The sequence below is a fragment of the Mauremys reevesii genome, linkage group 16 (assembly GCF_016161935.1).
Source record: "Mauremys reevesii isolate NIE-2019 linkage group 16, ASM1616193v1, whole genome shotgun sequence".
NCBI classification, from domain to species: Eukaryota; Metazoa; Chordata; order Testudines; family Geoemydidae; genus Mauremys; species Mauremys reevesii.
The window spans coordinates 37,776,366-37,802,203 of NC_052638.1; the positions used below are offsets into that span (position 1 = coordinate 37,776,366).

The window sequence follows — 25,838 nt, forward strand, 5'->3', positions numbered from 1 at the left end:
TGCCCCTTCTTTCTCCACAGATCTGGAACTTGCACCAAAGTGCTGGCAACCCTGTCCCCCCTGCCAAAAATAAATAAATCAGTTTTTGCTGCTTTTAATGGCTCCAGTGCCCTCACCATTCTGGTGCAATGAGCTAGATGGAATCTGTGCTTGCCCATTGCATCAGCAAAGTGATTAGCTTAGTTCCAGTCAGGAGCTAACTTCTACCCTCAATTTCACCGGAGAGGGGAAACAATGGTGCTTGCACAGGTGTATTGCAGAGCGGGGCCTACGGAAAGAACTGTTTGATGCTCACATCCCAGGTTGAGTTTGCCAGGCTGAGGGGGAAGGGGAAGTCTTTAATACAAGTTGGGGCTGGAAGTCAGAGAGAGAGACAAGAAAGACCAAACTGCAGCGGGTCAGTTGTGAGGTTGCGGCTCGGAGCAGAGCTTCATCGGAAAGATGGAGGGACCTTTGGGACTCCAGTGTCACAGTTCTAGCATGGCACCAGCTAAGTGGCCTTAACAACAGGACAAACCCCAGACTTAGGGGTAAGTCCCCTCCTGGGCCAGTCCCTCTCCTTACCCTGCCTAGAAGTATAAAACAGGTTGGCCTGAAAGGGATGGAGACACTTTAACTGTTTGCCAGAAGCTGGGAATGGGCGATGGGGTGGATCACTTGGTGGTCTGTTCTGTTCATTCCCTCTGGCATTGGCCACTGTCAGAAGACAGGACACAGGGCTAGATGGACCTTTGCTCTGACCCAGTCTGGCGGCTCTCTCAAGGCTCTCTTCAGACAGCTGCCTTGGCAGTTTCCAGCAGCACTTGACGGGTTTCACGGGATTGAGAAGAGGCGTTTTCTCAGCGGCGGAAATATGTGCCGGGATCAGGGCTGGAGGTGGGAGAGGGGCTGCACACACCCTTACCCGCCCCCTCCTCCCTGCCCGGTCTGCCAGGGCGCCTCCCCCGCCCCCCAGTTTGCTGTGGGGGTGTGTCCGAGACACCCGCACCGGCCGCTTCTGTGCAGCCCCCGCGGAGCGAAGGGAAGAGGCAGCCCCAGTGAGGGAGCAGAGCCCGAGGTGAAGGGGGGGAGCAGAGGGACCCTCCCCGCCGCTGGCGAGGTGACTCAGGAAGGTGGTACCAGGCAGGGATATGCAAATCGCCCTCGCCCCCCCCACCCCCGGCTCGCCCGGCTGCTGCCTTCCTCAGGCTCGCGTGGTGCGGGTGCGGGAGCGGGTCCGGGCTGCGGCTGCGGGGCTGGAGGCGGCGGCTGAGCGGCGGGGAAGAGACCAAAGCGCCGGTAAGTTTCTCCTTCCCCAGCCCCCGGGCTGCCCTCCCCCGGCGTCCTGGGAACTTTCTCCGGCCGGATCCCTCCAGAAATCCCCGCTCCCGTCTCTGGCTCCTCCGGGCAGGGCAGGGGGCGAGGTGCAGCGCTCACACCCAGGAAATCAAGGCAGAGCCGGCTCCCGGCTCGGCCCCTCTGACGGGAGACACTGGCACGGCCCCGGGGTTGGATTCTGTTCCAGAGCGCAGAGCCCGGGCATCCAGCCGGTCCTTTCCGCGCAGCGAGCTGGGCAGGCGGCATTTTCAGCGCTGCGCTGGGCGCAGGGTCAGAGCCCGGGCATCCAGCCGGTCCTTTCCGCGCAGCGAGCTGGGCAGGCGGCATTTTCAGCGCTGCGCTGGGCACAGGGTCAGAGCCCGGGCATCTAGCCTGTCCTTTCCGCGCAGCGAGCTGGGCAGGCGGCATTTTCAGCGCTGCGCTGGGCGCAGCCAGGGTGGCGGTAGCAGGTAGAGGAACTTGCCATTGGCTGCGCCTCGGAACGCGATTCCCTTACTCCGGAGCCCCCGGGGTCCTCCTCCCGCTGTCAGTCACCGCCCGTTGTTGGGGGTCCGTTTGTCTTTCTCCACCTGACCAGGGCAATAAGCGTGTGAAGGCTTCAGGGGCTGAGCTCGTTTGCAATGTAGATGCATTCCAGGCTGGGGCTGGGGCTGCCACCACACAATCCCCGCCCTCGAAGACCCTTCCTGCTGGGGCTTGTAAAAACCTTGATGCAGGAAGGTCTTCATCCACCCTTCTTCTGAGCGGCTGTTCTGCCCTGGCTACAGCAGCATTGTTCTGCGAGGGGGCTGGGGGCCCGATCAGGCCCCACCGTGCTAGGGGCTGTACAGACACAGAGCCAATAGATCAGTAGTTCTCGAAGTTTTGTACCACTGACCCTTTTCACACAGCAAGCCTCTGAGTGTGACCCCCCCCCTTATAAATTAAAAACACTTTAACCCCATTATAAATGCTGGAGGCAAAGCGGGATTTGGGGTGGAGGCTGACAGCTCACAACTCCCCATGTCATAACCTCGTGACCCCCTGAGGGATCCCAACCCCCAGTTTGAGATGCCCTGCAACAGATGCTCACTGCCCCAAAAAGCTTCCAATCTAAGCACAGGGTAACAGACAGAGTGGGGCAGCTCTAGGTAACTGCCAGATTGTCTCTTGCTGTAGCGGGCACAGGCTCCTCTGCCCAGGGCTGCTGAGAGCGGGTTCAGGCCCTGGTGAAAACATTTTTTCGGGCCCCCCAGCAAGGGCAGACCAGCTAAACAGGGCCGGGGAAGCCAGGCCCCGGGCCCCCTTCCGGACGGCCGGGCCCTGGTAATTTGTACCAGCTCCCACCCCCGCCCGTCGGCCCTGCCTCTGCCTGTGAAACAGGAATTCCCGCAATATTCTGATATTTAGTCACATTCCTGTTAAGGTGGGTAAGGTCATATCTTTAATTGGATCAGCTTCTGTTGGTGAAAGAGACGAGCTTCCAAGCCACATGGAGTAAAGCTGTTACCTCACCCGCCTGGTCTCTCTAATACCCTGGGACCGACACGGCTACAGCACTGCAAACACTAGTGGGAAGGGGCATTTTGGCTACACGGGAAATGCGCAGTCACAGATTCTGACATACTTGCTCACCCTGAGTAGTGTCACACTGGAGGTGTAGCTCCATTAATTCCAAAGGGCCTGAGGACCTGCCTACCTAAGACCGTGTCTACACTCGGGAGCTGACGTCACCACAGCCCCCTTGCGTAGATGCAGCGTGCACCAACAGAAGCAGTATTTTGCCAGGGGGAGGGACGCATCCCAGGAAGAACTCTTTTGCCCACATAGCTGCGTCTACACTGGGGGAGGAGGGTTGTTGGCATAGCGATGTCAGCCGGGGGCGTGGTTTGTTCACAGCCATGTCCCCAACGTGGCTATCCCAGTGTAACTTGGACGTGTATAGAACAGAGGTGGCCAAACTGCGGCTCACAAGCCACATGTGGCTCTTTTACGGTTAAAGTGCAGCTCGCCCAGCCCCCCATGCCCCTCCCATTCTCCATCTACCAGACTGGGGCGGGGGGAGCTCAGGGCTTCTGCCCTGTGACAGGGTGCCGGGGCTCGGGGCTTCAGCAGGAGCAGGGCTGAAGCCCCGAGCCCCAGCAGGGACGCTTGGCTCTCTAACTTCTGAAGATTATTGTATGCAACTCAGAGGGTCACTAAGTTTGGGCACCAAGCCTGTGAGGCCACCTCTGCTCATTGTCATTTGCTGCCACAGTTGCAGTCAGCAGAGGAGCCTGAGCGGGAGCCCCACTAGGATGAGAGAGGGGGGTGTGGCTGGCAGGCAGGCTCCATCAGGTCCCCAGACCTTTGGAACTCCCTTCCTCCTTAGGTCTGAACCAGCCCTTTAAAGAGGCAGTGTGGTCTGGTGGTTACGGAGCTTGGGTGGGACTCAGGAGACCCAGCTTCAATCTCTTGCTTGTCTACACTTACAGCGCTGCAGCTGCACAGCCGTAGCGCTTAGGAAAGACACTACCGACATGTAGTTAATTCACCTCCCCAGAAGGTGGTAGCCATGGCGAGGGGAGAAGCCCTCCCGCCGACCTAGCGCTGTCTACACTGGGTGTTCGGTCGGTCTAACTGCATCGCTTAGGGGTGCGGGTTTTCCACACCCCGAAGTAATGACATAAGTGTGGAGTGTAGACCAGGGCTAAGTCCTTTAGTCTCTCCATATCCCAGTTCCCCAGGTGTAAATTGTGGACAACAGTCCTGGCCTGCCTCCAGGGCTGATCCGGAGGTGCTCTGATGCTCTGGGGATGGGGGCTGCTTTAGCTGCTTGGCCTGAGTTAACCTCCACAGCTGGCCTCTCCCCAATTGCCAGTGAGGAGATGGGTGTTAAGCAGGTGATAATCCTGGGGGGTTGCATTACATCTTGTTGCTGGGCTGTTTGATTTGATCTGGGGTAACCAGGGCTTAAATTCTCATAGAGTATTTTCCAGAGCCACCCCCTCTCCCCACCCCATACCCTCCCCCATTCGGCGCTCTGGGCTTCAGCAGTGGGGCACCAGAGCTCGGGGCTTCAGCTCCATGGAGTGGGGAGCGCCGGGGCTCCTACCCTGTGGGTTTGAAAATATTTCCTGGAGCTCTGCTCCGGACAGGTCCAGCTGAATTTAAGCTCTGGAGGTAACAGAGAGGTTGATTGGTGTGTTTTTAAAAGAGAATCAAGGGCAGGCAGAGTGTTGGATGGGGGTGTCTCTGTTGCAGGGGAGCAGAAATCCAGTGACACACATACGCAGTGTAAGTATCTGGCATTTGGGTAACCCGAAAAGAACTGCACGCATCCTCTGCTGAGGGAAGAAACATTTCACTAGACGTGCCAGGGCGAGGGCAGGGCAGAATCACAACTGACTCAGCACTTTCCAATCTCGCGGTACCCAGCCTCCAGTCTAGCACGTCTTGTTGCCACACAGCTCTCTCCTAATCAGCAAGCCACAAACTGGTTTATCAGTGACGTGAATCCTAACAAGACGAGGACAACATGTGGCTTGGGTTGGCAGGATCTCTGGCTTTGAAAGGTTAGAGGGAACAGGCAATGCACAGTCTGTCCCAGCAGCTGGAGGGAGATGGAGGACAAGATGGTGTAAATGGGAATAATGCTACTGAGGTTACTTCCGTTTACAACAGCTGAGGCTTTTGCCCTGTCACTTCCAGTGTTATCCTATGATCCCTAAGGCTTGGTCTCCACTTAAAACGGACACCAACACAGCTGTTTTGGTTAGGGGTGTGATTGCTTTTTACTGATAAGCTATGCCAGTACAAGCTCTAATATAGACACACTTTTATACCAGCATATGGGGGCTTTTCCCAGCATAGCTTATGTCCCTTGGGGAACAGGTATGAGCGGTTCCATCAGAAGCACTTTTATGCCTATATAAACTGCGTCTCCACTGGGAGGGTTTGCAGGTGTAGCTATGCCTGCAAAACTTTTTGAGTGTAGACAAAATCAAAGAGAGCAGCAAATAAATATTTCAGTAATGTGCAGTTGGGAATACGCCTCGCAAATACAAAATGGAGTGTATTTCAACCTTGTGTTGGCATACAGCAATACACTTCCTAGCATTTCTTGCCACCTTCTGTCCAAATTCGTTGTGTGGTGCTACTCTACACTGGGAAACAGCTGCCATATTCCCCCCAGAGCTGGCTGCATTTCAGTGTTGAACAATTTCTGTTTAAGTGCTTTGACAGCTCTTGTGATGAAAGGCATTATAGAAAAACATGAGACTTGTACTGTTAATGCATCATCCCATCACATAATGTCGATAAATACACAGACAAGCTGTTTAGAAGGGGCCAGTGCCATAGCTTAGCAAGAACATCCGTCTCCTGGCAAGAAAAAAAATCCAGCCTTGTTTAGCAAGACATTACTGAAGGGTCACACATTTCATAGTTTCTGTAGGCTGAACGCATTGCACACACCAAGGGCTTCTTGTCTTCTTTAAGCCCCGTCCCCGCCCCAGCAGCTTTCTCACTCTCACATCCTCCTGTGTTAAAGGAACTCCCTGCAACCCTCCTACAGCCTTCCTCATTCCTGGGACTCTGAGTGCCCCTTTTCCGCACTGCCAAGGGCTCTGTGTTTCCCCCACCCCCCATTCCTCACTCCACCACATGGCGGGGGCTCCGTGTGTCTCCCATTCCCCTTGCAACTGCTCCTGTTTTAACCTACCTATGTCTAGAGGGTCGCACATTTCATTGCTTCTGATGGCCAAGCTTAAATCCCCCGATGTGTGCCCTGCCCGACGCACACACTTAATTTAAGTTGTTTCTTTTCTGTCTGTCTCAGAGATGTCCGGGGGTCCCCATTTCAAGTGCCATTGGGAGGGTGGGCAGAGCGCAAATGAGGATGTTGCCACGCTGGAGGGTGTTAATTACTCCCATCAAAGAGGTCTTTGATCTATAGACAATTCCAGCTGACCGGTGTCCTAACCAGATGCCATAGGGCTCGGTGCGTCCCCTGCTCCCCACTTCAGGCTTTATGATTTTCCCCCAAATCAATTGAATTCTGCCCACTGATGCCTCGAATATTCCTTGATGTTTTGAAATTGATTGAATGCGGCATTTAAAAGTTACCATCGGAGAAATGCCCTCATGTTGAGCATAGGCCTCGCTTCACTAAGGCCTGGTCTACCCTTAAAAATTAAGTGTAGCCACTTAGCTACATCCCCCAGGGCTGTGAAAATGTTTTGCCCTGAGCATTGTAGTTAGGTCGATTGAACCCTCAGTGAAGACACAGCTAGGAATTCTTCCATCGACCTGGATACCGCCCCTTGGAGAGGTGAATGAACTACACTGACGGATGGAACCATCGATGTAGGAAGCGTCTCCAGTATGGTGCTACAGCGGCATGGGTTCAGCACCGTAGCTGTGCCACTAGCAGCGATAGCAAAGCAGGTTTGGGGGTATTGTTTTGTCTTGTGCTTGTCTGAGCAGCGAAGCACGTGGATTTTGGTAAAGTATTAAAGAAGGGAAATCAATGGTGTCTCAGCGTGGAACACGAGAGCCGTCAATCATACCAGCTTTTCCATGTGTTCCATTGGCATTGCCTTGCGCAGGGTACAATTTACAGATGCCTTCCAAGCTGTGCCATGGGCTAGCCAGAGTGCCACTTGGATGCTCTGAGGCATGGCACACAGCAGCCATTTCTAAGGCCAGAAAATCTGGCTGCATATAAAGTGAAATTAATATTTTACTACCTGTTGTTACCGAATGGCAGCCCTGAGGTGCTGAGCAGAAGTTAATGATTAAATGCAATACTGTGTTAGCTGAATGTACCGTTAACACGGCTACTGACAAGGGCTTCAGCAGAGCTACTCCTGATTTCCTGAGATCAGAATCAGGCTCCTTTGATAAATATGATCATAGCCAACAGAGATGGAAAGTTGCTGCTAGGTCACTGAGTCAATGCACCGCAAAGACTGGATGCATCCGACGAAGTGGGGATTCACCCACGAAAGCTCATGCTCCAAAACGTCTGTTAGTCTATAAGGTGCCACAGGACTCTTTGCTGCTTTTAAAGACTGGACGTCATTCCGCGGTGGGGGATGAACTGGATATTAGACTAGGAGGTGGTAGCAAGAGGGAGTTCCAACAGGAGTACAGCTGGAACAGGGAATGTTTATGCACAGAGAAACGGGCAGTGTGTCCTGAGTTCCCTGTGCAGCTAGTAAAGATCTCTGGTTTTTGGCAAGCATTTTCCTTCCAGCCCAACCTCTTCTGCTGCCAGACTCCAAAGCAGCCTGATTCTGATCCTGTAAATCAGGAGTAGCTCGGCTGAAGTCAGTGAACTTGAGCTGGTGTAAACCTGGTGCAGCTGAGATCAGAATCAGGCCCAGGAGCTATTCCTCCAACTGCAGTCTCTCTCTTTCTCCCACCCTATGCTATATACCTCTTCCATGCTACCCCCACTCTCTAAACTACCTCCACCTCATTGGCCACAAGTGACGCCTCCAAGCCACTTCCTTTACCTCCCTCCTTAAAAATCCTGCTTTGCTCATATCCCACTGCCCGTGCTGCTCCCCCTGCCCCCCCAGTATCACCCACTCCCACACTCACACCTTAATTCTTTGCATTGCACCTGGCTAAGGCCCTGAACTTGCACTGAGCTCTGGGCAAGCAGATCCATGCACTCTATGTAAAGCCCCATTGAAATTAATGGGGCTCCATGTCATTCTGGGGTGTACGAACAGGAGTGTCGTATGTAAGACCCCCAGAGATAATTGTTCAGCTCTACTCGGCATTGGGGAGGCCTCAGCTGAAGTCCTGTGTCCAGTTTTGGGCACTGCACTTTATGAAAGAGGTGGACAAATTGGAGAGAGTCCAGAGGAGAGCGATGAGTATAAGAGATTTAGAAAACATGAGCTATGGGGAAAGGTTGAAAGACCGGTGTATGTTTAGTCTAGAGAAGAGAAGGTGGGGAGGAGATCTGATAACAATCTTAAAATATGTAAAAGGTTTTATAAAGAGGGTGGTGATCAATTGTTCTCCATGTCCACGGAGTGTAGGACAAGAAGTAATTGGATTAATTTGCAGCACGGGAGATTTAGGTTAGATATCAGGAAAAACCTAACTCTAAGGGTAGTTAAGCACTGGAACAGGCTTCCAAGGGAGGTTGTGGAATCCCCATCACTGGAGGTTTTTAAGAACAGGTTAGACAAACACCTGTCAGGAATGGTCTAAGTTTACTTGGTCCCGCCTCAGAACAGAGGGCTGGACTTAGTGACTTCTTTAGGTCCCTTCCAGTCCTAAATTTCTCTGATTCTTTGGGCACAAGGGTCTGCCCAGTTGAGCTCCAAATGAGAGGCTTGTATTGCAATCAGTCAGTGGGAGGTATGCACCTATAACCTAGGCAGAATGTGGTTCTTTAGACTATGAACTCCATGGGTGCAAAGTCTTCCTCTTGGAGAAGAGTCTGAACCAAAACCCCAGACCCAAACTTTGTAGCTGTGGGCCCGTCTTTATTTCCTGTGTGTCAGATTCCTCTGATTGTGGTCTCATCATCTGTTTCTCTGGAAGCAATTGGGACACCAGAATACAGTGCTGGACTCGGCCGGATCACATAACAGGAAGAGGGGAGTGGCAAAGTTCTCTCTAACCATGATTCAATGGTGATGCAAAAGCATATGTGCAAATTGATCCACACTCAAATAGCCTATGTTTGAAAGTTTCCCCAAGTTTAAATGTTCTTCTTTAAACTAAACAACAAAAATTGAGTCATCAGGTGCCATGACATCAGTTAGTGGTTTTTCTGTCATGAATACCACTGCTTCCTGTTGTTTCCCAGTTCGACACTGTACATGTGTGTATATATACACACAGCTAGACAGAGCCACCTTAGAGAACCTTTCAAATGCAAAACAAGAGAAACCTACCAGTGCAGCTTCCTGTCTGGGCACTTTCTGAAATGTTCATCTCTTTGCAGCAGTCGTGAAGCAGAGGAGCAGATCCAGAGCGCTGTGCGTTTAATTTATGAGCCACTCCACGCTAAAAGGATGAAAACATGGGACTTAAGTTCTCCTGCCTGAAAGGTAAGAATGCACTTCAGCCCTTGCATGTCTGTGTGGCCTGTAGCACACTCACCACTTGCTGTGTTGGGCAGAGTCAGAGTGCAATGTAATGTTCCTGGTTCCTCAAGGGTTTTTTCCACTGGGCTAGAAAAATCTCCAGCAACCTCAAAATATTTAGCAGAATGTAATTTACCTGAGAGCCACTATGGCTCAGAATCCACACTTGGGAATGTTCTGGGGACATCTCCTTTAAGCTGGATAGGGCTGTTGGTAGCAATGTACAATTTGTAGCCATGCTGAGCATCTATTGCCTCTCTCAGGTTCCACAACGCTGCCCCTTCTCCAAGGCAGAACTCCCATGACACAGGATCTGATCCTCCGTCTTTTCCATCTCTCCCTTCAGAGAGGAGGCAAGGTCTTGTGCTTAAGGCACTGAACTGAGAGGGAGGCGATGTGGGTTCTTTCCAGCTCTGCTACCGACTCAGCCAAGTTAACCCGTGCCTCAGTTTCCCATCTGTAAAATGGGAAAAATGCTCCTACTCTAGCCTGTTTAGATTGTGAGTTCTTCGAGGCAGGGCCTGTCTCTTACTAAGTTCTAGTACAGCACCTAGCACAATGAGACGCCAATCTCAGCTGGAGCTCCCAGGTGCTACTGAAACATCAATAATAACAATCAGCTCATGTCATCATCCAAAGGGGGCAGGGCAGTTCTGTAGAGATAACAGGCCTTATGAAGAACAAGAAAACATTCTCCTAGTCTCCTTCCCCCAAGAAGATTGAATGCTGGGTACAGCTACATGCTGGCAAACATGGTCTCCATAATTCAGGGTCAGTTACAACCATCCCACGCAAAGAATCTCTGTGTGGATCTGATGTGTAATTGCCCTGTGCCTCAGTTTCCTACCCAGCAAAATTGTTTCCTAGCTCAATAGCCCCAAGCCTGCCTCCTTCACACAGAGCCAGGCCACTCCTGGCTGCAAACTGAGCAGCAAGGAGGTTCACCCAGAGCCGCCCTCGGAGCCACTTCCCTCCAGAGCTGTGTCTGCCTCTCTCTGTGGTGAGCAATGATTATTGTACTCAGCATTTTCCCAGTGTGAGGGAGGGCAGCCTGTGAAGTGGGTGAGTGTTGCTCTCAGTTTAGAGGCAGGGGAAGCTGAGGCAGAGACCTTCACTACGTGCATGGGGAGTCGGTGGCCACATGGGGATTAGAACCCAGAATTTCCTAGGACCCAGCCCTGTGTTCAGACCACCTGGACAGTGGTACGTCCCACACAGGCAAGACTGCCTGGGAGGGAAAGATACCAGAGCTGAATAGTGTAGGAGGGCAATGCTGCCAGCTCTTGGGGTTTGATCCTGAGTCTTGCGCTATTTGGTGTTTTTGCTAAGAGTCCTGTGATTAGGGAAGGGTCTCAGCTTTCAATATAGGAAAAAAATAGTAAGTTTGAGCTCTCTGGGGGCAAGGGAGTGTCTTTTTGTCTGTGTTTCTGCAGCGCCTGGCACAACGGGCACCCGGGCCATTACTAGGGCTCCTTGGAGCTACCGCAACACAAATAATAAATAACAATTGTCACCTTCCTGGCTTGCAAATGTGACCTGGGAATGTTCAGAGCCCAGTTCACCTTCCCCCAGCCCCCCAGCAGATTACTTTAAAATCTCATAATATTTAAGCCAATCTCGTGATTTGGGGGGGCGAGGGGGGAGGGGGGAGGGCTGCCTCGTGATTTTTTGGCCACTCCGGGTTGGTGATGCAGGAACTGGCCAGCTGTGACTATGGGCAGAGGCATGGGCCTTTGCTACGGGCAGCAGATGCCTGGTGTTTGTAAAGCTGGCACAACGGTGGGTTTTATGGCTGCAATAACCCGGGGGCGTTGGAGGCTGAAGGAAAGCTGGAGGCCGTTAGTGATTTATGTTTATGACTTGCTAAAACCACAGCTGGCAAGAGCCCGCAGTGCTTGTCGCATGTCCCGGGGAACTGGCAGCCAGGCTGAGAGGCCAGGGACTGATGCACAGGCTGGCTCGGAGCCCCCCTTTGCCAGCCAACAGGACGGTGGGTTTAATGGGGAAGGGGATGTGGAGCTCCCGCGGCTGTGGTGGGATATATCTCTGGCAAGGCTGTGGCACACACACTTCTGCTTTTGCAGACAAATCCACCCAGGAGGAGGAGCTCAGCCTGTGGCTGCAGATGGCCGCTCCCCATGGCTTCCAAGGAAAGGTGGTGACTCACTGCTCCCCTGGGGGATGGAAAGGGCCAGGGAGATCGGCCCCAGCAGCTCCACACTGCAGCTGGGGTGGGACTGTTCCCTACAGGAAAGGCTTTAATTTGCCAAGTCAGGGGCGGCTCCAGGCCCCAGCACGCCAAGTGCATGCTTGGGGCGGCAAGCCGCGGGGGGCGCTCTGCCGGTCACCGCGGGGGCAGCAGGCAGGCTGCCTTTGGCGGCTTGCCTGCGGAGGGTCCGCTGGTCCCGCGGCTTCGGAGGACCTCCCGCAGGCAGCCTGCCTGCCGTGCTTGGGGCGGCAAAATGCCTAGAGCCGCCCCTGTGCCAAGTGATTCATGGATCGGGCTTCCATCCCTTCCCCTGGAACATTGTTCCCCGTTGGACTGATCTCGCTGCCAGGGCATCTGCCCACCTGGTCGACTTCCCGCTGATCCTCCTCAGACCCCCCTGTGCAGCCCCTGCCCCGGCTGGGCGTCTGTACAAACGGGGGCTCTTTGTGAAGGGGCAATGCGCCTTGTCCAGAGCTTGAACCCAGGGCCTGTGGCACGCCACAGCTGCGCCCCTCGACTGATGAGCTTTGTGACAAAACCGAGGGGAGGGGAGCCAGCACCCACACTTTGTCCACCAGGTGGCCGAGTCTGCTGGGGGCTCCTCTCGCCAGCTCCCAGTTCCCACATGGAACGTGGGGATGAGGGTTTGTTCAGACAGCTCCTCAGAGACGGCCACAATGAACCCCAGGCCAGCGGGAGGAAGCATCTCTCGGGAGCCCCAGAGAGGCAGGGAGCTCGGCTGCTAGGGGTGGGAGACGCGCACCTCTCAGAGGGACTGTGCTGGCAGTGCTCATGGGCTCAGATGGAGCACCCGTCCAGCCCTGCTTGGGTCAGAGATGGTCACCAAGACACAGAGCCTGAGTTGGGGAGGCCTCTCTCCCCACTATCTCTGAATGAATAGCTGCATGGGGGCTACTCTGGGGAAGCTTGTTTGCAAAGCAGCAGCGAGTGCTCTAATGCACTCCGCTGTCTCAGTGGGCGAGTGCTGAATATTGCATCACCCATTAGCTTTTACGGCTGCTGGGCCGAGGGACATGCCCAGTGCCAGGGAATGCTGTCAGTGCTAATGCAGAGCTCGAGGGCTGAGCCCTGGAAAGCCGCTGCCTCGCGGTCCCAGGAGGGCTCCGTGCACAGCTAGCGTGTGCCAGTTCCCTCGGGCAGAAGCTCTGGGGAATGGGGCTTGAAAACTATCTCCCAGGAAGATGCAGGGAAAAGCTGCCCCATGCCACACTGAACATACGGGTGATTTATCCCGTCGTTAGAGCCAATGCAGGTAAACAAGGTGTTTTGTCAAGCTGCCGGCAAACAGCACGGCCATACCACGTGATCCAGCTCCCTGCAGCCAGCCTCATACCTGCCCCCATGCAACGTAACCCAGCATGGCCTCTGCCCCCGGAACAGCTAGTCCTCAACCCAGCGAATGTTTAATGTACAAATGGTGCCGAGCCACAAAGCCCAGATGTGGAGTCAGAGCCGGATCTAAACCTGCCCAGAGTTTGAGGGGTTCCCATATGGTTTTCTGATCAGGCCGGTTATAGAGCTGGACCCCTAGGTCCCACAGCTTGGATCTGGAGTCAGACTTCCCCATTCTCACCGTAATGAGACGAGCTACTTTAAACGGAATGGGCTATGGAGCCTGTTCCACCTCAGCGCTGTCCAACGCTGGGCCAGAGGCACGTCCGCTTTGCTGGTGGGAAACCCTCTAATGTTTGCTCATGAGACAAGAACCCTGAGGAGACACCCCGCCCCTTCCCCACAGTAGCGTCTCACCCACCACCACGGTAGCTCAGAGTCCTTGGGAAGGTGGGATCCAGGTCTGGAGTGGATCTTCGCAGTTGGGTCCCAGGGATGGGCCAATCCAGATTCCCAGCTCCAACTGCCCCCTGTTCGGATCGATCAGTGATGGGGGGCCCATGAAAGATCGCAGTATCTGAGCACCTCGCAATCTTGGCAGCTGGGGAACCGAGGCACAGAGAGGCTCTGTGGCTTGCCCAAGGTCATGCAGGAAGGTATGTGGCACAGCCGGGACCTGAAGCCAGGTCTCCCAAGAGCTGGCTGTGAACTCAGACGGTTCCTCTGGTTTAAATGGGCACATGGTGGTCTCTGATGAGCACAGTTCCCCGTCTGCGCTTCTAGTTTAGCTTTCACCTTGGGTGGCTTTTGGTTTGGGCTCGGCTGGAAGGTGCTGCCATGGCGACCCTGGAGGCAGACGCCCTCCTCTCCTTCAGAGAGGCCCTGATCCAAAGCCCATGGATCAGAAGGCTTCAGATAAGGCCTATGAAGAGAATAGCGACCTACGAAGCTCCTCCAGGCAACATACCACCACCCTGCCCTGAGGGGATGAGATCCAGGGGGTGGGACAGGAGCGCTCTGGCTCCCCCAGTTCTTGTTCTTTCTACTGAGACACCCAGTGAAATGTCTGTTGTGCCCATGGCTTTTGCAGGGTGAACACTTGCCCCATAAGCGCCCGGCCCGAGTCCACGAAAGCCAAAGAGCCAGCAGATGGTAGCTACGTCTGGTACCCACAGGCCTGTACTGGAGTCCCAATGGCAGCCTTGCCTCACAGCCAACTCCGTAAGCCCCAGTGCCCTGCTGCTCACCCCTCCCATTCTGTAATGTGAGCGCCACAAGGTTTCGAAGCCCTGGGCCAGAGTCCTGTTAGCCCTAGGTCATCCTTGGAAAAGTGTCTTGGTTTTCCTCTTGCATCCAATGTGCGTGTATCGGGAGCGGCATAAGGGGTCCTTTAAAAACAGTCCCCCTGTGCTACTGGTAGCACACTAAGCTGTGCATTAGAGCCCCTCCGACAGCTCATAGCTGGGCATCTCCCACACAGCCTGCGACACGGCTGGAGCCTCGTTTTTTATACCCATCGGGACACATCCACTAAACCCAAAGGCTCAGGCTGGGGACTTACTGTGGGCATCATGTGACCTGAGAAGGTGCATCGACGGCCCAGAGAGTACCCTGGTACATCCACGCAGCCAGGTCCTGTGCAGCATCCTTGCCATTGGGCCCTGCATCCGGCCTGATGGCTAGTCCCTGGCTGCCCTTTTACAGCCGGGGAGACGGCTATTGAAAGGGTGGATGTGCTTGGTGCACAGGTCCCTCTTTGCCTGGGTTCCTTTAAGATCAGCCTGGGAAAAGCAGAAGTGAAACCAGCTCACGCCCTGAAAGGGAAGCTTCCTGCTGCAGGCTGGTGTGTGAGTGGCTGGGCTAGAAGAACCCAGTGCACTTGCCAAGGCAGCGCAGCGGGTAGGGGCATTTGAATCTCAAAAGCCATTGGCTCAGGGTTTGTTGCTGGGCACCAGATTCTGGTCTCCTGGACACCACTGTCAATCCAGGGTAACTTCGCCAGTGCTGGAGGGGCTCTGAGTTTACCTGGGTGTAACTAGAATTGGAACCCGGTCCTTCAAGTTACAGGGGGATCTTGGGCAGAGATGTGGTAGGGTGGGGCTCAGGAGTGAATGAACCAAGGAGATGTTTAGAGTGCTCCCAAAGGGTATTAGTTCCAATCTTGCAAGGGGCTGGGCTCCTAACCACCCACTGGCTTCCCTAGGAGTTCAGGATGCTCAGCAGTTCACAGGCTTGGGGTCCTACATAGAAGCTATGGGATGAAACCAATTTAGGTGGAATCAGAAGAACATGTGCAACTAGCCGAGCTCGATAAGGCCATGGGACAGCCTCAGGCAGGGAGGGATGGAAACCCCATTGCTTTGAGTAGTTTAAAGTGGGACTGGACATAGCACTGGCAGGACCAACCCTCCCTGGGCAGAGCTGGGCATGGTGCCCAATAGATCTTCCATCTCTAGGCTGATCCTGCAGTGGCATCCGTCTGTCTGCCGAGCAGCCCTTTCGGTCACTGGCTGGGGCCATTTGTGTTTCCTGGGTGTTTTGCAGCTCTGGGGCAGAGGCAGTCAACCCAATGCCACAGCCTGAGCAGTAAATAGCTTGAGCTGCAGGTCAGCGCCTCAGAGACTGACGGTCAGCAAGATCTGCCTTTAATGCAGCTCTCTCAGCTCAAGGGGGAAGGAGGGCAAGTAATTAAAGAGGGACAGCTGCTGCTTCAGGCATTTCTTGTCTGAAAAGCCTGGGTGAAATCGCGATGGATCCAGAGCACACACTCGCTCCTTGATTCCCATCGGGAGCCGCTCCCGGCGGAATTTCCACCTCCCTTTTGCAAACCCTGGGAGAAGCTGCCCCCACGTTCAGCGAACCATGGACACCGAAGACCCATTGGAACATCTAGCCCACCTCCTCCAGTTCAGCACTGGCATCTTCTAGTGCATTGTCTGGTCTACACAGAAATGTCTCCACTGGTGGGACTTCCGCCCTCTCCCTGGGAGACTGTTCCAGTCTAACAGATCGCACGGTTAGTTGTTTTCCCAGACAGTCACACCAATCTCGTTCGCCCGTAGCTTCTCCAGCTCCTAGTACAAATGCTCTGCTCTGCCCTGCTAGTGGGGGGCAGGTTCTGCACCCATTGATGTTGGTGCCAAAATGCCTGTTGACTTCAGCAGGAGCAGAATTGGGCGTTACTGCTTTTGGCAATTCTCCCAGCTTTCACGATTACAACTGTGTCTGCAGGCGCCCGGGTCGGAGACCAAACCACGCATGTTCTCACTCACAGACCTATAGGCAATCCGCTGAGGCAGCAAAGATTTCTCTCTCCTGATAACTGCTATCTGCGGTTACCTCCACCCACCATGCTCCAGTATCTCACTTCTGAGATAAACCCTGAGTAACAGAAAACTCCATGATGTGGGTAGAGAGACCTTAGCAGCTCTTCCCACGGATACCAGGGGGCTGTATGGTCGTCCTGTGTGAGTTCTGCTTTGCTGTGTTTATTGTGACTCAGGAAGTGAGGTGTTTGGTGCGTACTGTGGAAAGACTTGGGTTTGATCTCTTTTTTTTATCCCTGCTGGGTTATTTACAGCGAGGAGCAGGGTGAGGGGAGCTGCTTTATGCTGCTAGAACGACATGGGCATGACCTAGCTAACCTGTGCAGTGATGCCATTGTAGATGAAAGGAGTATTTAGTAACTGCCAGGGTTTGGCCTTGAAAGAGCCATCGCTGGGCTGAGAATTCAACCATCCCCATCAATCTGGGGACCAGCAGCAGCAGCTGCTCCTTGCAGGGAGTAAACCCAAAAAAGCAAACACGCCTCTGAGCAGGCACCATCCACCTGAATACGAGGACAAACTCCCACATGTGCAAAACCACATGCGCGGACACACCTGAACGAAGACCCAAACAGGCACACATGACTGAGTGTGTACACAAACATGCAAACATGTATTGACACACATGTGAGCATCCTTGGTGGGGCAGCAGTACTTAAAGGCCACAAGCAAGGCTCAGGGCCCATGGTGCCAAATGCTGTACATACATGATGACATGCACCAGCACACTCCAAACACATACATGACCGCCCAGAAAACCCCTCATAGAAACTGGAATAAAAATGACACTGGCCGTGGCTTTTCTTACTGAGGGTGCTGTGAGTATTTAGGAAAATGCTCTAAAAGTTGTGTTGCCAAATCCATCCCAGACCTGTAACCACAACTGTTCCGTTGACAAACTCAGCCTGTGTGTTTAGCTAAGGGTAGCAGTAAATACCGGATCATCAATTACCTGAAATACAGAGCGTAACTGCAGGGCTTTCAGCTACTTAGCGGGAAAGGTCCCTCTCTCTCTGGACACGGCTAATGTAAGAGCTTTCCCTGGTCCTTGGAGAAAAGTTTTCCAAAAATGTCTTTAATATTTATGACGGCAAAAGAGCTGCTTTCGCTGCTGCTGAGTTAATAGCCCCTCAGTGTGCGCCTGCCTGAAGATTTATTTTCTGGTCCATTTAACCCTCTCTTGTGGGGCAGATGCCCTGCCCCCACCTCCTCTGCATAGGTTTCCTCTGGCTTACTGCATGTAGCCTTTGTTGTGGCTTTCACCCACTGTCTGTCTATTTGTATAGCATGGTGGTGTCTGAGCACACGTCTCACTATTGTCAGTAGTGGTGAATATTTATAGCCCATCATGGTGCTGGGTGCTGTACAGACTCGGCAAAGAGATGCTCCCGCCCCATAAGGGTTCAGCTTCTAAAGACGCAGGCAGGTGCTGCGAGGGGATAATAGATGAGCAAATGAACCTGGTGAAGAACTGGCTCTGCACTGATGGGTTTTAGCCACCCCACCCCCTGCAAGGCAGGGAAGTGCTCTCCCCATTATACGACTGGGGAGCTGGTTAGTCAGTGGCAGTGCTGAGAACTGTCCTCAGATCCCCTAGGTCCCAGGCTACTGCCCTATCCACTAGACCAGCCTCCCCTCTGCTGGCCCATGAGATCCACTGGTCCCAGAAGACGTTAGCTGATCCTTTTCATGCTGTTAGCCACCTCTCTCCATAAGGACACCCTAGCCGCGTAAACCAGACCAGCAAGGGTCCCATGCCGCCTCCGGAGCTGGAGTCACTGGGTTGACGCCATCCCTTAGTGTGCGCCCCTTCTGCCCGGAATAGCAGGTACTTGCTGTGGGGCCCTCACCCATGGACAGGCAGTGAGTGGAAGGCGCTCTAACGTTAATGACCCAACTGACACTGCTCCCTGCCTGCTTCCACGTAAGCCCAACAGCAAACAATATGCCAGCTAGTAAACACAGCCCGCTCCCCTCCCACCCTCTCATTTTCCCTCAGACGAGCTTTCAGGCAAAACAAAATCCGTCTCTTGCGTAAGACGGGGCTTTAGCCTTAATTAAAAAGAGATTAAAAATATCAGTGTCTGCCTTCCTGCTTCAGGAGGGTTGAAATCGGTTTGTCTCGCGCTCTCCCTCCCTCCCTCCCCGCCCCACCGGCAAAGCAGTGCTTTTCCCTTAATTAAAAAAAAAAAAAGATGAAGCATATCTGGACTCAGGGCAGGGGGTGCCCCAGGGTGAGCTCGCTCTTTAAGAGGGCGAGGGCTGGGACTCACCTGTGCCAGGCTTGGCTCACCTCCACAGGTAAGGGGGAGGATAGCTTGGGGTCATGTGACAGGGAGGAGCATGTGACTGGAAGGGTCTCTCCCTAACTGGGCAAAGGGCCTGGGACATCAGTTCAGACAGCTGGTATTTAGGGCTGGAGCCTGCTGGGAAGCGGCTGGGTGAGAACTCTCCAGATCTCTCAAGCAGAGGCCTGGGAGAGGGACCTGCTGCGTGGGAAGTCCTTATAAAGGACTGTGAGCCTGGAGGGAGGGATGGGAGGGGAAACTGAGGCAGCAGCCGGGCCCAAAGCCTGCTATGGTTACAATGATTTTGCTAACAGACTCTTCCCGCCGGGGGGTGAGGCAGCCGCTCAAGGGGACGCAGGGAGGTGTTGCTCCCTCAGGATGCTGTGTTGGAAGTGGTGGGATTCCAATGAGAGCAGGGCTAGGCCCACACTAGATGTCTTGAGTTTGCCTTCTTGCTAGATATAAAGAGCAAGGCTTTGCCTTGGCCTTGTCTGCGTTAGAAACCTGCCCCACTTAGCTCCGCCTAGCCACAGTGGCGCACGCGCCTAATCCAGGCACTTACACTAGTTTCAGTCATACTTACATAGCTACGTCAGGGCTTTGCACAAGTGTGAGGAGCTTGGTTTTTAGTTGCACTGGGGCAGGCCTGCGTCTGCCTGCTTCCTGATCCCTCAGCCCCAGCCGGCTGACCTGTCTGCCCCCAACCTCTTTTCTCACAGCCGCTCCTAAGCAGCTGGGTTCGCTTTGAACGGCTGGAGCAAGGCTTCTCAAGTGGGGCTAAAGTGAGGTGAAGCGAGTCTGCTGCACCCTGCAATTCAGTGCTCCTATCTCCGGCCTCTTCCTGGTTCAGGGAGCCCACCTGGGGCTCAATCCCTATCAAACCTCCATAATTTCCCTGCCCCAGTCCTTGCCGATGGGTCCCTCCACCTCTTTGCCTCATGTCCCCTGACATCACTTGCTCTTGGTTCCCTCCCCAAACCCATGGGGCTTCTTTCCCAGGCCCTTCTGCCTTCCAGGTGCTCATCCCTGGACTAGCACTCCCCTTCGGGCTGCCTGCCAAGTGCCCAGCACCCTCAAGTCAGAGGTGTCCTCTGTTAAAAACATCCCTAGGAACGAGGGCCATTCATTGATCAAATGCTTGTAGAGGAAAAAGGTATCGTCACATGTGTGTCTTCAAAACCTGTGCACTGCTTGCACAAGGAGAAAAAGAACCGGTGTGATGCTATAGCAGCTCCTTCTGCTGCCTCCCCTCATAACGGCATATTACAAATGAAACCGCCACCGATCCCAGTGGCCTAGCGCAGGGCGAACAACGGTCTCTTTTCTCTAAACCACCCTGCTGGAGCCCAGGACTTATCGGCTGCTGTCTGTGCGGGAGCAGCCAGTGAGGGGCTTCTTTCCACAGCACCCTCTCTGGCCATGCAAGGAGCCACATGGGTGGGCTCTGATAAGAATTCTGTCCAGTTGCCCTTTGGCTGGAATTTAGAATGATGCCAACTTAGCAAAGCAAAATCCCCTTTGCTTGCTGGGTAAGGATGAGTTAAAGTTTGGGGGGAGAGGGAAGTACTGGAAGGAGGGGCTTTAGTTACTGATCCTTCCCTGCCCCCCACCCCAAAAGACAATTTACAATATACCATTTTGTAAACTGTTTCCATCGGATGCAGCCCCCTTTCCCAGCTCTCCGACTCCTGGGCCCCTGGCTTATTCTCAGCATCACGCTGACTTATTCGCCTTGATTGAACAGCTTGCAACACGCAGCTTTTTAAATACTCTTTGTAGGTCAGTCCAGCAATCAAACTGGTTGGGAAAAGCCTTAATTACACATCTCCTGATCATGAGCCTATGTAAACTGAATCACCATCCACCCACGCAGGGGTGTGTGCACAATCCACTTCTGCCCAGTAGAGGGCACTCTTGAGACGTCTTTGGCTGCCAATCTGGTTGTGTTGCAAACTGCTGACATGTCCTTTATAAATCACTTTGCTTCTGCTCCATCCTCTCCGTGCCATGTTACCAGGAGCAGGGCTTTTTTCCGGGGTTGGAATCTGATCATAGGTCACTTTTACGGTGACAGAGGAGTTCAGCGTGGCGCCGTGAGGAGCATTTGGGCTGGGGATGGGTGCACAGCAGAGCCTGAAGGACTCAACTGGGGATCAATCTTATAGACAGCAGGCCTGCTGGCATCCTGGGGAGTGCGGCATGTGCTGCCTCACCTCTAGCATGGGACAGACACAACGTGCTCCCTGGGACAGGCACAAGGGACTGATCCTCAACGCCGTCAGGAAACAGCAGGTTCACTGCGCTCCACTGCTAGCCCAGAGCAGGGCAATGAAAATTATCAGGGGCTTCCATATGAGAGAGGCTGAAAGACCAGAGACTGCTTAGTTTGGGGAGGAGATGAATTAGTGGGGATACGATTGAGGTATCTAAAATTTTGGCTAGTCCCGTCACAGTCAGTTGGGTGCTTCTATGTATCCTCCTTTCTAAGACAAGGACAAGGAGAGCAGTCAGATAAAGTAATACACAACCTGTGGAACTCACTGCTGCAGGATAACACTGAAGCCAAGAGTCCAAGGGGATTAATAAAGGATTGGGCATTTATTTCAACAATAAGATGATCAGAAGTGATTAGAGCCAGATTCCAGAAGACTTCCAGCTTTGGGAGGTCTGGCTGGCATTTAGCTCCTGTTCGTGCTACTTCAACTCCTGGTGGCCAATTCTTAATGTTGTTCTGTGTCCTCACAGAGAACGAAATGTTAATAAAAATACTTTGCACTTTCCTGGCACCTTTCCCTGGAGGATTTCAAAGGGCTTTTCAGACACTAATGAATAATGATTAGCGAAAAGGCCAGATAGGGTGACACTTGTGCAAACTCATTGATGTGTCAAGTGTTGCAGAGATGGGGTGGAGTGCAGCAGGGCAATTGTGAGTAGGTTTGACCAAATTTAGAAGCCACATAGAAATGATGAGCTGTACACTGAAAACCAAACTCACCTTCCCCAGGGGTTTGTTTCATTATTTCCTGGCAAAATATGTCTGGGCTTTTGTGAGAGTTTGCCACTTGTCCCTTGGGTCACTTACAGTGGTTCTCACAACTGGACCTAAACAGAATAGAAACACAAATAAGGTGCTTTGCATGTTCTTGTCTTTTGTTGTTGTTTGTTTCTTTTGCTTTTTTGGTTGCATTTTTATTTATTTATTTATTTCGAGACTTGCTAGCCAGTAAGTTTGCTAAGGAGCTGGGAGGCACTGAAAAGTGATAACAAACATACACATATCACTTTTCACAGCTGACTTACTCAGCCCCAGCAAGCTGGGGGACAGATTAAGCCCTGGATGGGGAGGTGGGTGGGGAGGCAGCGAAGGACAGGAGCCATGGGGGAATGGATGGGGTGCTGGGGGAGGCGGCGGGGCCAGCGGCGATGTCGAGGGTAGTAAGCGTGGGGCCAGCACCCGAAGCTGGAGCCTACCCCCCACATGCCCAGAGCCCCCTGCCCCACAGCTGGGGGCCCCAGCCTGCCGCCCCAGGGCAGACGCTGGAAGTCCGAGCCCCACTGTCCCCAGGAAGGTGGGGAACTCACACCAGCTGCCTGCTCCTCTGGCATTTGTGTCTCCACCAGGGAGCAGGGCCCAACCCCTGCTGGCAGCCCCTGCGGAGGAGCTGCTACTTCCCACCCCCCAATCACCACCCAGGAGCGTGTGGCCCTGTTGGCCGCATTTGAGAAATGCTGCTTTAGAAGCTGGTCATCTTAATCCAATGGGGAGTGCACTGGATTGGGAGCCAGGAGATCTGGATTCTATTCCCAGCTCTGTCCCTGCCTTGCTGGGTGACCTTGTGCATCTGGGCCTCTGGTTCCTGTCCCCACTTTGTCTCGTGTATGTAAGATGTTCAGGGCAGGGGCTCTGGGTGCGGGGTGGGATGCTCAGCCCAGTGGGGTCCTGCTGTCAGATTGGCCCTTGGTACTACTGTGTTACAAATCAGTTAGGGCAGGAATTACTCTCAAAGGCGAATCGGGGTGGTGAGCGCGGGGCGGGCTTGGCTTCCAACAGAGAGCGGCTGCTGTGCTTTGGTTTCAGAACCATCCCTGGCAAAACAGTCGCTTGCACTACAAGCTGGGGAGGGAGAGTTTCCGCAAACTCCCCCGTGCCTCTGCTCCCTCCCCCTCACCAGGAGTGGGCCCATCCCTAGCGCAAGGCTTAATTAAAGAAGGGATGGGGGCACTAAAGCCTGGTCTACACGGGGCGTTTGTACCGGGGGGGTGACTTTCTTTTACCGAGCTGGTTAGACTGGCACAACCCCCTAGTGTGGACCCAGTTAGACCAGTACAAAGGTGCCTTCCCATGCAGGGATAGCCAGGGGCGGCTCTAGACATTTCACCGCCCCAAGCACGGCGGCATGCCGCGGGGGGGCGCTCTGCCGGGCGCCGGGAGGGCGGCAGGCGGCTCCAGTGGAGGGTCCGTGCGGCTTTGGTGCACCTCCCACAGGCATGCCTGCAGGAGGTTCCACCGGAGCCACAGGACCAGCGGACCCTCCGCAGGCACGCCTGCAGGAGGTCCACCTGAGCCGCCTGCCGCCCTCCCGGAGACCGGCAGAGCGCCCCACGCGGCATGCTGCCCCAAGCACGCGCTTGGCGTACTGGGGCCTGGAGCCGCCCCCTGGGGATAGCTATACCACTGTATGCACCTCTCGCTGCATTTGTACAGCCCCTAGCACAGCTGCGGGTGGGATCATCTATGATGGAGGCCTCTGTGTGTTACTGCAGTGCAAAGAAATAACGTTAATTGGATCTCCTGCGAGGAAGGGCCCTAGACATGTGCAGAGGATCAGGAAATTCTCCATCGTCTCCTGTCCCTGCCCAGCCCTGCCCCTCCCCCCCCCACAGTTCATCTCCCAGCGAGCTGGGCTCCCCCAGATGGCCCTGACTCTCTCTCTCTCTTTCTCATCTTGTTCTCTCAGGCTTTAAATCATGTGTGAGCAGCGGGAGCAGCCAGACACCCGTGGTGAACAGCAAACACCTGAGAGTCCCGGCCATTATCATCACACCTCCTACCCCCACGGGCATGACGCTGTCCAGAGACGCCAGGCGGCCAGGTGAAGATCCGCCGCACAACTGCTGAGCCAGATGCTGTGAGACTAGGAGCAGCGCAGAGCGCGAGGCGAGGGCCGGAGAGTGCATGAAAGAGCCGGCGCTGGTTCGCAGGCCCCGTGAACAGCTTGCACGGGAACCCATCTGTGCCGTGTCTTTCCCCCGTTCCTCCCCCTCCCTTTAACCAGGTTTATTAAAGATTTATTAATGGATCTGCATACACCTCACTACTGGGACTGTCACACTGTTCCGAACTCCAGCAAGCTGTGGCCTGTTAAGTAATTAGCCAGGCAGCTCCTCTCTGGGAGCGATGGAGCAGACTGACGGCTGGGGCGGGGGAGACGGCTGCAATGCTGCGGCACAGTGATTTGGAGGTGGCTTTTCCGGCGCAGGCCCAGCCGGCAGCCTCCCCTTGGCCATTTAAATCACCATAAAAGGGCTTGGCTGGGGCTGAAGCTAAATCAAGGGGCAGGCGGCAGGAGCATTCTCTGCCCTGGTCACCGAGATCCTTTCCACGGCTCCGGGTTGTTCTCATGGAGCCTCCATGCCCTCAGTGAGGCAGTGGGATATGTGTCGCGTCCCGCCCTGATGGAAGCCGAGCGGCCCAAGTTTTGGCTGGGCTCACCATCCCGCAGGCTGGCAGGGTGGAATGGTTCCACTTCAAGTGCCAGAGCGCACCGGGGAAGATGCTGAACATTTTTAGCAGCAGGCGACCACTGTGCTGCAACCCATAGGCAAGGCTGGTGGCTCCCGATCTAGGAAAGGAGCATGAGCCGGGATGGAAGGGACAGATCACCGCCATCGGCTCAGAGAGGCCGGGTGCCAGCCCTCTCCTGGTGGCCGGGAGATGAGCACTACAGTGCTTGACATGGCGACATCTGACCAGAGCGCCGTGTTCACGGGAAGGACCAGGAAAACCTGACCTCAGCCCCAGCCGTCACCTGAACGTGGGTTGTCCCAGGACTTCAGCTGCATAGACCCAGAGACGACGGGAGTGTCACAATGTTTTTTGTACCAAGTTCATGCTCTGGCATTTCTGATGTACCAAACCCAGGTGGCCAAAGGTGGGGGAATCCCAGCTAGGTTCACGGTGGGGTCGGGAGGTTTGGATCTATTTGAGGAGGGGCAGATGCAAGCCTCTGATGGGAATACAAGCCTGCCATCAGTTTCAGTGTGTGGCAACCTTGCTTCCGTGACCACTTTTTTCAGCATGACCTGAGCATGTGCCCTGCTGCTCTGTGCGGATAGATACCAGTAGACCAAGGAAGAGCCCATCTGAGCTTCACAGAGTGGTGGAAGGAGGGAGCTGCTTTGTGTAGAGGTTACCTAGAGGATTTGGGCTACTGGGACTCTCCCCATCTGCATCTGCTGGCCCAGGCAGCACTTTCTTTGCTGCTGGAAGTGGCTAGATTGGGATGCTGCCGACTGCGGTTTGTGCCTGGAGTGATCTCCCACAACCCCCTGGCAGGCCAGCCTGATCCAGGATCTCTGAGGGGCGGGGGCATGGAATCCCTCCCCTCCCAGCAGAGAGAGCGAGGCATGGAGAGTCCCGGTGCAGCTGGGCAGCCCTTCGCAGCTGGCTTGGGCGCTGATGACGCATGCGTATCCTTCGCCCTTTCCTCGCCAACACATGGGCATGCAGTGTGGGGAGGGGAGCAGATGCGCAGAACTGTGAGCTACCGTGGCAGAGTCGCTGTGAGATATAGCGAGGAGAACAACCTGAGAATGCCCCAGCCTGACAAAGGGACTGAATTCACCAAGGGGCAGAGTCTGCTGCCTCTAGGGGTAGGGGCTTCTATCCCAGTCTATGCCACCAATGCAGGCTCGTCTCATGCACTGGTGGGATCCTAACCATGTCATGAGGGTGAAGGGGCATGTTTTAAAGTGGACTGTCTTGGCACTATTTTAAAAAGGGCTAGAAGTGATTTATAAGGACTTGTTGTTTTGTTACAAATAAAGATCTCTTTGCCTGACGGCCTCTGTCGGATTGTCTGTGTTGAAGACCCTGGCACTCCCCCTTGCTCTGGCATGTTGTGTCTTGCCTCATCGAAGCAGCATCCCAGGCTCAGGTGTGGACCTGGTCCCAAATCTGAAACAATTACACTCAGTGACCGAAGACGGTTGTGTTATCAAATGGGTGCACAGCTCCAATCCCTCCCCCCCCCCCCGACTTCCCTGGCTG

At 54.2% G+C, this 25,838-nt stretch overlaps 1 long non-coding RNA gene across 1 annotated transcript; it reads left to right on the top strand.

The window, feature by feature from the left end:
* Positions 1-1,165: 1,165 nt before the first annotated feature.
* LOC120384307 lies at positions 1,166-25,589 on the top strand. The gene is made up of 3 exons (XR_005588745.1): positions 1,166-1,278; positions 9,251-9,356; positions 23,527-25,589. It is a non-coding gene; the product is annotated as an uncharacterized LOC120384307 (long non-coding RNA).
* The last annotated feature ends 249 nt before the right edge of the window (positions 25,590-25,838 follow it).